Consider the following 14,501-nt stretch of genomic DNA (forward strand, 5'->3'; position numbering starts at 1 on the left):
GAGGCAGACAGTCATATACACACACACACACACGCAGACAGTCATACACACAGACACACACAGGCAGACAGTCATACACACAGACACACACAGGCAGACAGTCATACACACAGAGGCAGACAGTCATACACACAGAGGCAGTCATACACAGTCACACACACAGAGGCAGACAGTAATACACACAGACAAACACACAGATGCAGACAGTAACACACACAGACACACAGTGGCAGACAGTCATATACACACACACACACACACACGCAGACAGTCATACACACAGACACACAGAGGCAGACAGTCATACACACAGACACACAGAGGCAGACAGTCATACACACAGACACACAGAGGCAGACAGTCATACACACAGAGGCAGACAGTCATACACACAGAGGCAGACAGTCATACACACAGAGGCAGTCATGCACAGTCACACACACAGAGGGCAGACAGTAATACACACAGACAAACACACAGAGGCAGACAGTAATACACACAGACACACAGTGGCAGACAGTCATATACACACACACACACACACACAGACACACAGAGGCAGACAGTCATACACACAGACACACACACAGAGGCAGACAGTAATACACACAGACACAGTGGCAGACAGTCATATACACACACATACAGTCATACACACACACACAGGCAGACAGTCATACATACACACACACACACAGAGACACACACAGGCAGACAGTCATACACACAGACATACAGAGGCAGACAGTCATATACACACACACACACACACACACACACACATAGGCAGACAGTCATACACACAGGCAGAGAGTTACACTCACCTGACAATCACACAGTTACCTGTGGAGTTCATTGTTGAGGCAGTGCAGCTCCTGGTGACTGTTTGGTGGGGAAGCAGGGACTCCTTCCTGCTTCCCCTGCAGCCGTTTTCCGGCGCTTTTAGCTCCGCCCCCGCCGCACGGTAAGCTCCGCCCCCGCTGTAAATTTAAAAAAAAAAAAAAATTTTTTTTTTTTTTTTTTTTTTTTTAATCGGCTGTGCGGCCGCACGGTGCCCCCTGCTCCATGGCGCCCTGTGCGGCCGCACAGCTCGCACACCCCTAAGGCCGGCCCTGAATACTCGCTATGGCCACTATGAATATACGGTTATGCCTTTTGGGTTATGCAATGCACCAGCTGTATTCCAAGATCTGATAAATGAGGTTCTTAGGGAATTTCAGCAAGATTGCGTCATTGTGTACCTAGATGATATACTTATACATTCTAGTGAGATTGAGACTCATCACAAGCAAGTCAGGAGGGTTTTGCACAAGCTTCTTCAGCATGGCTTGTACTGCAAGTTGGAGAAATGTAGCTTTGATCAAACCCAGGTAACCTTTCTCGGCTATGTGATCTCTGGGGAGGGATTTAAGATGGATCCGGATAAACTCCAGTCCATTCTAGAGTGGCCTTTACCCAAAGGACTTAAAGCCGTACAGAGATTTATTGGTTTTTCTAATTATTATAGGCGCTTTATTAAGGGCTACTCTTCAATTATCGCACCTATCACTAATATGACCAAACAGGGGGCTGATACTAAGAATTGGACTACTGAAGCTCTTCTTGCGTTCAAAACTCTCAAGGAGCTTTTCGCTTCCGCTCCAATTTTAGTTCACCCCGACACTTCCCTGCCTTTTCTACTTGAGGTAGACGCATCAGAGACTGGTTTAGGTGCTGTCCTATCTCAAAGGTTGGGTGTTGATAAACCATTACATCCATGTGGATTTTTCTCTAAAAAATTGTCCGGTACTGAGAGCAGATATGACATTGGTGACAGAGAATTACTGGCGGTTATCAAGGCTTTGAAAGAGTGGAGACATTTATTGGAAGGTACTTTACATCCTGTTACCATTCTAACAGACCACAAAAATTTGTCTTATATCGGAGAGGCCAAGCGTTTGTCCTCCAGGCAGGCTCGTTGGTCGTTGTTTCTTACCCATTTCAATTACGTTCTGACTTACAGACCTGGCTCAAAGAATTCTAAAGCCGATGCGCTATCTCGCCAATTTGAGCCTTCTGCTTCAGTTGAACCACTTGTGTCCTCCATTGTACCCAAATGCAATATTATTGCTAATACCAGTCTTAAAATTCATTCTCCGCTACTTGACCAGATCTTGAAGTCACAACATCTAGCTCCCGGAGACACTCCTGAGGGAAGAAACTTTGTTCCTCCTGAACTTCAACTGGAGCTCTTACAATGTTTTCACGAAAGTAAAATAGCTGGTCATCCTGGTATTCGCAAGACATACTCTCTGATATCCAAGGATTTCTGGTGGCCTTCACTTCGAAAAGATATTGAGGAGTTCGTCGCAGCTTGTGAGACTTGTGCCAAGACTAAACTACCTCATGCTTCTCCATGTGGCCTGTTACACCCCTTGGACATTCCTGAGAAACCTTGGTCCTGTTTGTCCATAGACTTTATCGTTGATTTACCTGCTTCCAAGAGACAGACTGTTATTCTCACGGTGGTGGATAGATTTACTAAGATGGCCCATTTCGTGCCATTACCTAAACTTCCGACTTCTCCTGAATTGGCGGAGATTTTTGCGAGAGAGGTTTTTCGCCTACATGGGATTCCTTCGGAGATTGTTTCTGATAGAGGTTCTCAATTTGTCTCACGTTTCTGGAGATCCTTTTGTTCTCAAATGGGTATCAAATTGAACTTCTCCTCTGCCTATCACCCTCAGTCTAACGGAGCTGCTGAACGTACCAATCAAAAGATCGAACAGTATCTGCGATGCTTTGTTTCCGAACACCAGGACGATTGGGTCGGTCTGATTCCTTGGGCGGAGTTCGCACACAATAACCTTGTTTGTGATTCAACTCGCTCTAGCCCTTTCTTCATGAACTATGGCTTTCATCCTTCGATTTTTCCTTCGGTTTCCTCTTCTCAGGGGATACCGTCGGTTGATGATCATGTCGCCAACCTGAAGAAATTATGGGATCAGACTCGGCAAATTCTGTTACATAGTTCTTCATTGTTCAAGAAACACGCTGACAAGCATAGAAGAGCGGCTCCTGTTTTTGTTCCTGGGGATAGGGTATGGTTGAGTACTAAGAATATTCGCCTAAAAGTTCCATCTATGAAATTTGCTCCTCGCTACATAGGTCCTTACAGGGTTCTCACTCGTATCAACCCGGTTGCGTATCGCCTTGCTCTGCCACCTGCCTTACGCATTCCTAACTCTTTTCATGTCTCCTTGTTGAAACCCCTTATTTGCAACAAATTCTCCTCTAAGGTCTCCTCGCCTCGTCCTGTTCAGGTGGAGGGTCGGGAGGAGTACGAGGTCAGCTCCATCATTGATTCCAGAATTTCAAGGGGAAAATTGCAATATCTGGTCAACTGGAGGGGATATGGTCCTGAGGAGAGGAGTTGGGTACCTCAGGAGGACGTTCATGCTTCTCGCCTTCGCAGAGCATTTCACCTCCGCTTCCCATCTCGCCCCGGTTCCTTCCGCCCGGTGGGCGTATCTGAGAGGGGGGGTACTGTCAGGGTACCTGAGGTCTCTACCTCTAAGGGAGGTAGAGACTTGGTGGTTTGCCCGTCCAGGCGAGCTGTTTCCTTCGTTCCTCACGGTTCATCCAGTCACTTAAACACCGGCCGCGAGGAATCCACGTCCTTTTCTAGCGGGACGCTCAATACGTGACGTCATGACGCTATCACGAGCGACCTGTCACTCAAGTGTCCGATATCCAATCGGTACTTGTCAGAGGCGTGATTACCATCCAGAGCCAGGGTATTTAAGCTTACTTCTCACTTCAGCTCATTGCCCTGTCGTGGTTCTAGCTTGTCTAGTCACTCAGTGCTCTGGTATTCTAGTTTGCTCTATTGGTTTTGACTCGGCTCGTTGTACTACCCTGCTTATCTCTGTTATCCCTTGACCCGGCTTGTCTCTCGCTTATCTGTCTTCTCGTTCCCTCGACCTCGGCTTGTCTCTGACTATTCTCTATTACTCTCGGTACGTTAGTCCGGCCATTCTAAGGCCCGGTATACGTACCTTTCCTCTCTTTGTACTCTGCGTGTTGGATCCCTGTCCCGATCCTGACATTGGGTTAGTTTAGAAGATTTAGTATCTGTAATGGTCAGGCTTGAATGGACCTTCTTTATCAAGACCAAGGTATTTGGCCTGCTTGTCGGAAAGTTTGGTAAGCTTCACACCAAGTTTGTCCAAGTGGGCAGCAGCCACAGCCTCATGAAGCTTCTTAGGCAGGAAATAGACACCAATAGAATATTTATCATTGTTGGACGAGAGTTCAATCTGAGCCATGACCTGGTTGGTGAATTAGGGTCACCCCACTCATGACGAAGCTGGGGTGACCCATAGCACACCCCAAGTTAACCAGACAAACTTCTGCCAGTAGGATGATGTGTCTTCCATTCTTCAAAAGGTAACAATCCACTTGTGGCTTAATGTTCACTTTCTTCCCTGCGTGATCATTCAACCACTTTACATCAAGCTCAACATAAAAGTGCCCAGTGTTGCACACAATGGAATAATCTTTCATTTGTTCACAATGCCTTCCTATTACAATTTTTTCTAAGCATTCTGTTGTGGTAACAAAAATGTTGCCTTCTTTGCAAGCGTTGTCCATGGTGGTGACCTCATAACCTTCCATAGCAGCCTGCAATGCTTGATTGGGTCGATCTCTGTGATTATACCATGGGCACCAATGGCTCTCAATGACTGAGCACAGCCCTTCCCAAAATCCCCGTACCCAGCCATAACTGCCACCTTTCCTGCGATCATAACGTCTGTGGCTCTCTTAATACCATTGATCAGAGACTCACGGCAAACATAGAGGTTATCAAACTTACTCTTTGTTACAGAGTCATTCACAGTGATAGCTGGCACCTTGAGGATACCATTGCTCTCCATCTTATACAGATTGTACAGGAAACACCTTTAATGCCTTCCAGCAATTCAGGATATTTAGTATGGACGATGTTTATAAGGTCATGTGGAGGCACCGAGCAATCCCTGCTCCTTTCAGAGGCTTGGTCTCAGAGTACATTTTCCTCATCTTCATTAATCCGGGCATCTCATTCTCCGCAATCTCAATCAGCTTCCGGCTCCATTCTGCCAGGCTGATGTCAGCAACTTTGTAGGTGAGTTTGTCAGACATTGTTCAGAGGTTTCACGTCCTGCTCTGTTCTGTGGAGATGTCTGGCAACGGCTTCTGGTATCCAGTACTCTTGTTACAATTCTTGTTTAGTTTTCCTTGGTTTTTTGGTTTTCTTTTCCATGTCTGGTTTTCTTTATGCTGGGATTTCTGGGTTAATTCCTATAGTCCGTCCCTGGATTTCCCAGTCTCTTGGATTCATTTAAATGTTTGTTTTATGTTGCCATACCCGTTTGTTTTCCATCATTCCTTTTTGTTTCAGTGTCCTGCAGGCAGCTGCTCACGGCTTCTGCACTTTCTTGCAGGTAAGTGCTATATATGTCTTCTTTGGATGTTTTTAGCATACATTAGGAGGCTCTGCAGCAAGATTGTATCCAGTACTAGAAACAAGGCAAGACTAGAGATAGGCACCAAACATGAAAAAAAGACAAAACTAGGAGAACCAGAACCATAGAAAGATAGTAAGCTAAATCCAGAACATATACACAAGACATGAGGAAAACATGAACATAACATGGGCATGACTGGACAGGACTGTACATGGACTGGGTATACAAACTAAAACAAGACAAGATAACATAGGCAAAACAAGAGGAGAAATAACTAAGCACTACATATGAAAATCATGGGGATTTAGTTACATTATATGATCATACATTGTATAAGCCTGCCAACAACGCCAATGTACCCCATATCTGGCAGGTCCTACACTGCCCATGGTATAATATAGTGTAGGACCTGCCAGATATGGGGTACATTGGCGTTGTTGGCAGGCTTATACAATGTATGATCATATAATGTAACTAAATCCCCATGATTTTCATATGTAGTGCTTAGTTATTTCTCCTCTTGTTTTGCCTATGTTATCTTGTCTTGTTTTAGTTTGTATACCCAGTCCATGTACAGTCCTGTCCAGTCATGCCCATGTTATGTTCATGTTTTCCTCATGTCTTGTGTATATGTTCTGGATTTAGCTTACTATCTTTCTCTGGTTCTGGTTCTCCTAGTTTTGTCTTTTTTTCATGTTTGGTCCCTATCTCTAGTCTTGCCTTGTTTCTAGTACTGGATACAATCTTGCTGCAGAGCCTCCATATTCAGCTCCTGGAAGGTCTGCTTAATTTCCAAGCTCCTAGTTCCTGGTATCCGCATAAGCTGATTCAGGGTCTTGGTATGTGGCTGCACAAACGCTGGTGCTCAACACCAGGGGGCGTGCGGTTACCCTGCACCAGACCCTGCTAATCCACCTCCACACTGTGACTCCTACTCTGAACATCAGGCATACTGGGTCCCGGTCCTGCACCGCCGCCTGGATAGTGTCTGGGTCCCGGGCACCGGACCGCCACCCTGACAAGAGGAGGAAGATTACACAGCAATCAACCTGGCTGGTAGGAGAAGAAGAGGAGAGGTGCTGTAGTCGTACATATTTTTTTAAAGTAGACAACCCAGGATATTCAATATGGGGTATGTCTAGTCCTTTTTAGTAGCCACTTAGTCACAAACACTGACCAAAGTTAGCATTTATATTTGTTTGTTTGTTAAAAAACTATTATGAACGCTAACTTTGGCCAGTGTTTGTGGCCTGGGGTGTGGTAAGCATGCGTGTTGTGCTCACAAAGGAGGCTACCTGGGCTCCTTCATTGTTTAAACTATTTGAGGGACCCCGGGGTGTTCGCCAGACTAACGTCCCCTGTTTCGTATTTGCATAGTGTGCCTCGGGCGGTAGTGGTGCGTCCTATTGTGGGCTTTTGTGGGTTAAAGTTGTAGGTTCAGGGAGTCGGTGATGGAACCAAAGTAGGGGTGGGTATAATGCGTAATTCATACACTTGTACATCTGCATGAAACATTGATATACATTGACATAGTATAATAAAACTAGTTCTGGGTCCCCTGCTTATCATATGCTATCTAGTCTCAGCTGCATCTAGCCTGTGGAGCATCATCATTCGGGTTACATATAGATCTTTTTTTTTTTTTTTTTTTAACTATCTTGTTGGTCTTTTCGACCCTGTAGCTTAGAGGTGCTAATTCTCGTCTCGGTGTTTGAATAATTTTCCCGCCCGGGCATGGTAGGGTTAATTGTTAGGTCATAACCCTCATTTTCTAGACGGTGAGTGTTATAATCATTTCCCCAGATAAGAGGGGGGTGTACTTATGCTAGTTGGGGTGTAAGCCTCGGCGTTCCAGGGTGTAGGTGTGCATTGTCGTTCTATGAGTATGATTTGTAAAGTGTTTTAAAGGTTGTTTGGTAGATCACATAAAACCATATTAACTAAACGGTGAGTAACATAACAGACAAAAACATTTTGCTATGTAAATTCATTACCAGCCAGTACATGCTGAAGCATATTAGTTGTGCAACTTGGCTGGTATGAGTTCATGGCTTTTATGCCTTTCGCCACTCTTGTTGCAGCATGGCTGCTTCTTTTGGCGGCTTGCTCGGTTGAGGGAGATTCCATTGTCGGAGAAGCTTCTCTCCATCTTCCGGTGAGTGTAATGCCTTTGTTGTGCCGTCTTTCGAGATGAGCAGTTTAAGGGGGATCCCCACCTGTAGGCTATTTGGTGTTGCCTGAGAATGATGGTTATGGGTTGGAAATCTTTTCTCCTTCTCAACGTTGCTGCTGAAAGATCAGGAAATATTTTTATAGCGGCGTATTTGTTGGGGATGTTCTTATTGTTTGTGCTTTGCCTTAATATAAGTTCCTTTATGTGGTGGTAGTGGGCACACAGGATGACATCCCTGGGTATAGAATCCGATAGGTGTCGGGGTTTAGGTATCCTGTGGGCCCTATCCAAGAGCAGCATATCCGACGGTGTGTCTGGAGATAGTGCGTGGAAGAGATCATACAAGTAGGCCTTGAGATCCGCGGGAGCCACCGTTTCTGGTATGCCCCGCAGCCTTAAATTATTTCTCCTCGCTCTATCTTCGATATCCATAAGTTTGTTCTCCATCGTGCTTATGGTCGATTGTAATGTGCTTATTTGGCATGCTAGTTGGTTGTGGCGCCTTGAGTCTCTTCCATTCGTTCTTCCACGCGGGAGGTCCTCGCGCCCAGTTCTCCTATGTCTTTTTTTAAGCCTGACAGGCCTGCCTTCCAGCCAGCCATCATTTTGCTGGAGAATGCTTCCAATTGTTCCAAAAGGGACTTTTTAGTGACCGGTTCCTCCATTGTTGGATCTGTCGGTTCGGTGAGGGGGTTGCTGTCGTGCGATTCCTCCCCGCCATCTTGTTGGTGCGGCTGGGTTGCTTGTTTGGCCGATGCCTTATTTTGGCAAAAGAAGTTATGTTTTTCAGCTTTGGTGGCTTGCCTTTTTTGTTTAGGTTGCGACATAATGGTTATCTGTATGTTTGAATTTTAATGTAAAAAGTTAATCTTCTTTATTACCATGTATGTAATGTAAGTGACCCGTTTTGTTCCTTTGTACTTCAAACAAACTCCACTTTTAGTGCAAAGCTGCTGGCCCTCTTATAGCTCCACAATGCTGCACACAAACTGCATAATACGGAGCATCTGAAGTTATATGAGATATGCCTAAAAAGCAAGCTCCACAGCTAGAACTTAAAAATAAAGTAAAGGCCAGGGGCATATCCAATAAATAGAGCCAAAAATAAGCCTTGAATCACATATATTGAATGCAAAACATACAAAGTAAAAGGAAAATATTTTAAAATATAACACTAATGGACACAAGCAACAGGGCAAACATGGAGTGAGCACCACAATACAAAATGTATATATAAAATTGTGGGGTCTAACTGTCATGCCTGCAAGACAAACAGTGTATTCATCTGACACGGTCTTGTAAGGGGCTCTCAGCATATTGCAGCCCTGTGCACACCAAGGTAGGGAGTGGCGACTGATCTCACGCCTGGAGGAGCTAGTGCTGAGTCAAGTCACAGGCGGTGCCCTGTCCTTCCCACTCTCTTTGAACCGGGATCACACCCTAGAGATCAATCTGAAAGTTAAGGGTGCGCTGCACCAACGTGAAGCCAACACTGTGTGACAGGTAAAATGACATCTGATGCAGGTGGCCAGTAGTGGGATGTGAAGGATCGGCTGACCCTGATTTTTTACTCTGATTTTTCCCGAAAGCTTGTCAATCTTAAATTCTGTAGATCCAATAAAAAAGTTATTACAAGATACAAATTTCATCTATAATATTATATATATATATATATATATATATATTATCTTTATTTGGATGTTAGTGTTATGATGCATTTATATTTAAATTACACTTTGGGTTTTGTACTGTTTAAAAAATCACTAAGATGCAGTATTTGAACATGAGAACATTATGTCATGTCAGATCATGGCTGGAAACTATATTTTTTTTTATTAATGAAACACATATAAAGTGAGAAAGTGATAAGTTCAGAAAACATGTAATATTTGAATGCTTGAAAGTGTTTAAATACTTGCTTGAGATTGACATGTGTATATCTGTGTTTGCTTCATTTAAATAAATACTCCAAATGCCTAAAACACTTTAGCTTTTTAAAGTACTGCATGTGTTAAGAGAGTGCCCTCATTTTCAGTAGAAATTGACATTTTTATAAATTAGCTAAACTTAGTGGAGTTAAACTTAACCAGGCAATTGCACTGAGCATCTCCTTTGCAAAAACTTCTAAATGGAAGATGGGCTTGGGTAGTATAAGTAGTGTTAGATTAAAGGACCACTCTAATGCCAGGAAAACATAATCGTTTTCCTAGCACTAGAGTGCCCTGAGGGTGCCCCCACCCTCAGGGTCCCCCTCCCGCCTGGCTCTGGAAAGGGGAAAAGGGGTAAAACTTACCTTTTTCCAGCACTGGGCGGGGAGCTCTCCTCCTCCTCTCCGCCTCCTCTCTGCCCCGTCGGCTGAATGCGCACGCGCGGCAAGAGCTGCGCGCGCATTCAGCCGGTCACATAGGAAAGCATTTACAATGCTTTCCTATGGACGTTTGCGTGCTCTCACTGTGATTTCCACAGTTAGAATCACGCAAGCGCCTCTAGCGGCTGTCAATGAGACAGCCACTAGAGGATTAGGGGGAAGGCTTAACCAATTTATAAACATAGCAGTTTCACTGAAACTGCTTTGTTTATAAAAAAAAATGGGTTAACCCTAGCTGGACCTTGCACCCAGACCACTTCATTAAGCTGAAGTGGTCTGGGTGCCTAGAGTGGTCCTTTAAGGGCATCAAGGGTTTGAAGCTAAACATTTTTGGGGGCCTAACTACATGAGTATATTGAAGAACAATTCCAACTATCATAACCACCTCACAACTATAGTGGCTCTGGTGCCACGAGTGTCCTGGTGATCATTATAGTAAGTAGTTAAACCTTTTCAGAATAGTTTGACTTCTTACACGGGTACCAGAGAGCCAGAAGGTCTTGTTTAGGAGTTTTAATTAGCTCTCGTGGGGGGCTGATGACCTAATATTAATGCCCTGTAAGGCACTGTAAACCAAAAAAATTGTTTGTTTAAGTGTTAGGTTAACCCTTTAAGCAAGGATCATTTAAAGATGTCAAGCTCATTTACCCCAAATCATTCAGTTAAAAGAATCAGATAAAAGATCAAACTGCAGACATAATGAACAGAGGAGAACAAGATTTTTGGTGAAACCTATCATATGGAGAAAGAAAATAATTAATTGCACAAAAATAAAAAATAAATATATGTAAAGACAACCTGAGTACAATAATTTAAATCCGAGGGACATAAGATACAACTTTAAAGAAAAAAAAAAGTGGTCTACCATTGAGGAGTGTAACTCTTAACAGGAAGACTGTTGATATGGGAGCGCCACACTAAAACTGATGGACCTCATGTTGCACAGTGTAAATCCTGAGGAACATTTATGAGAGCATTGAAATTAGAGACCCAGTATTCTACAGTATCAGCTGCACTGTGCAGTGTGTGATCATAGAAGCATCCATATAACTGTTGACTTTCCTTCTTGTGGTTTAGTATATTGCACTCAAATATGTAATACATGATCTGCCTATTAATCGAATGAATGATAATCTTTTCCGATCCCATATTGCTACATGATGTCACATTGTGTAATACTAGATTCCCATAATCCAGACTGTGATTTAACACTGTGAAATGGCGAGTCCATAGATCTCAGTGTAGCTCTGGTATACAAATCCCTCTGTCTGTCTGAGATTAATGGGAATCATTTCCTGAGCTAAACCAATTTAATTCTGCCCCTTTACACTTTATGATATACAGGGTGAAGTGATAAGGACACTGTCTGTGTCTAGTGAGTTACAATGTCTACATGACTTTTCAATGGTATTATTTTTCTGATTGCACAGGTTTAATTATTTTTGTCCATAAAATACAATACACCAAAAACAAATCAATTATACAAAATCATTTACTAATTGCAGCCAATACATTAATACCCAAATATTGGAAATCTATAAACAAGTTATAAATTTACCACTTGAAAACAATGTGAACTGATTTGTAGACAAAAAAAAAAATGGACATAGTAAAACCGTACAGTTTGAAGTGATGTCCTCCGGTCGACCAACACAATTAAAAAAATAAATGTTTAATTTGTTTTTATTTATTTTTATTATTATTAATTTATATTTTTTCTTTTCCATTATTATCTTTTGTACATATACCTGTAATTTCATATTAGTTTTTCTGTATTATGTAAGTATGTATATATATATTTTTCTTATATATGTGCAATTTTGGGCACCTGTTCTAAAAAAGGATATCACTAGAAAAAATGCAGAGATTAGCTACAAAATTGATAAAAGGAATGGAGCATTTTAGTTACGAAGAAAGTTTAAAAGATTTAAATATCTTTATATGATAACATTATACAAATATATTCGGGGCCAGTACAAACCATTATCTGGAAATCTATTCATAAACAGGGCTATACATAGGACACAAGGTCACATATTTAGGCTGGATGAAAGGAGATTTCTACAGGTTTGTTTACAGTAAGAGCAATACGGATATGGAATTCTCTGCCTGAAGAGGTTGTTTTATCAGAGTCCATACAGATGTTTAAACTGCAATTGGATAAATACTTGCAAAAACATAACATACAGGGATATAATTTCTAATTAGTGGGGTGATAGCTGCTTGATCCAAGGAGACATTTGATTGCTATTTTGGTGTCAAGAAGGAATTTTTTCCTAGTTTGTTGCAAAATTGGAAGCGCTACAGACTGGGTTTTTTTTGCCTTCTTTTGGATCAACAGCAAAAACATAGGCTAAACTGGATGCAAGTCTCTTTTCAGCTATGTAACTATGGATGTATATATTCTTATGGTTATTTCCCCCATATTATATTCTATATTCACAATTTATTTTTATTTTTTGTAACTTGATATGTCTTTTAAAATTCAATAAAAATTATTTGAAATGAAAAAAAAAACAAAATACACCATAATCATAATATACACTTACATTATGTATCTCTACTTTCTCTCTCTCTCTATCTTGCTCTCTTATGGTTTAATTTTTATCAACTTATAATAAAAGGATGCATGCTTCCACATTGTTGATAAATAAATATTTTATAACCAACAAATATTGACTATGAAAAAACTATCTGTAGAAAAAAAACGTCATCGCTAAGAATGCACCAGAACAAACAAAGACACCATAATAGAAAGATCAAAGATTCAGCTACATAATAAATCAAAGTTGCATTGTGTATGTGAATGTAAATACAGTACTGTCATATGCAATCATATGAAGCTCTCAGGTATTTTGTTAAAATCATCATGTCTTCCAGAAATGCACTGAACCAAACAGGCCCCGTGTAAATTAACCATGATAGTTTCTTTTTTGTGAAACTGCAATTCATAGTTCATTTATTTTTCTAGTTCACAAATGCTTTATCATATATAGCTTGCAATAAGTGATTTCACTAAGTTTGGAAAAAAATGTTTATGAATATGGAAGATAGATAGATATAGTATATGGCATGAACCTTCAGCCATAGACTCTTCAGGATTTTGTCATACAGTGTTTAAACAGTCTCTATCTCAGGGATTGGCAACCTTTGGCGGTCCAGATGTTGTGGACTACATCTCCCCTAATCCTTTGCACCATAGGAGATGCAGTCCACAACATCTGAACTGCCGAAGGTTGCCTATCCTTACTCTATGGTCTTCCATGCAGGTAGGCATTCCGTCAACATACTTTAAGCACATTATTGTGCCACAATTATGAAGCAAACCAGTAGGAGTTATTATTTCTATATAATTCACTCACTGCTCGGTCTAGTTTGAACCTTGTTGTAATTCTTGCTACCCAAGAGTGCATTCTACTGTTTCTTGTGGACTCAGCTTTGTTTGACTGTTTTTTACCTCTGTAGTCCCTAGACTTTGACTTTGGCTTTATGATTGTGTAGTCTCAGTAATCCATGTTATCAGCCTGTCCCTGACTCTTATCGTGTTTTTGGTCACTGCCATTACTACAAAGAGTGGAAGTAGCTCTTAATTGCACTGAGAGTGCATACATATAGACATGTGAGTGCCTGTGTTTTGTACACTAGCAAGTCTAGCTGAAGTTAGAGACAGCCATATGTGCAAATAATATATTGCTGACATGTTTCATAGTATCAAGCTGATTACCTAAGAAATATAACTATATACCAATAATAAAGCTGTGTTCTATATAGGTGATTGCATATACAGCAGTGTTAATGATGGTCCTCTCAATGTTGCTGAGCAACAATATAGTGGTGTAGTTTAGCTGTATTTTAAAAAAAAAAAAAACCTGCATATATTACGATGAGTTAGAAATGTTATTTATTTGCATGAAAAGTGCTTATCACTACGTTTTTGCTAATTTTCAAGTTTATTTAGAAACACATGATATATTTAATAAGACACATATAATACAATCACACATGGATAATTGTTGTTGCATTCTGGTTGAAAACACATATTTTAGACATATTCCAGGAATTTTAGACTAGTGCAAGATTTCTTTTTTTCAGAACACTTAAGCCACCGTTGCTTGAAGATGCAAGAAAAAACTGATGAAGCTACTTGTTTTTTTTGCAGTGTAATATGGAAAATAAAGTGGTGTAAATGGACCAGAAGCTATAGGTGGTGGAAACATCACAAGTGAACTTGCTGCTTGTACTTGGAAGCCATGCAGAAAGGAAAACTGCACATGGATATATTTAGTAATGCATTCCATCAATTAGCTAGCCAGTTTAGGCATTGATTTCATATTGTTGAATAAGCTTTCCAAATGATTAATATTTTTGGATAAACTTAAAAAAAAAAAAAACAATCTGCGTATTAAAACATCAAAAACGTATCCACAGCAATCTAAATATTGCAAAATTAAAACATTATTCATAATATGTT

The 14,501-nt window shown here is 41.2% G+C and overlaps 1 pseudogene; it reads right to left on the minus strand.

The window, feature by feature from the left end:
- Positions 1–4,093: 4,093 nt before the first annotated feature.
- On the minus strand, positions 4,094–5,163 carry LOC134585361 (adenosylhomocysteinase B-like; annotated as a pseudogene).
- Between the last annotated feature and the right edge of the window lie 9,338 nt (positions 5,164–14,501).

The sequence above is a fragment of the Pelobates fuscus genome, chromosome 2 (genome assembly GCF_036172605.1).
Source record: "Pelobates fuscus isolate aPelFus1 chromosome 2, aPelFus1.pri, whole genome shotgun sequence".
In the NCBI taxonomy this organism is placed as follows: Eukaryota; Metazoa; Chordata; class Amphibia; order Anura; family Pelobatidae; genus Pelobates; species Pelobates fuscus.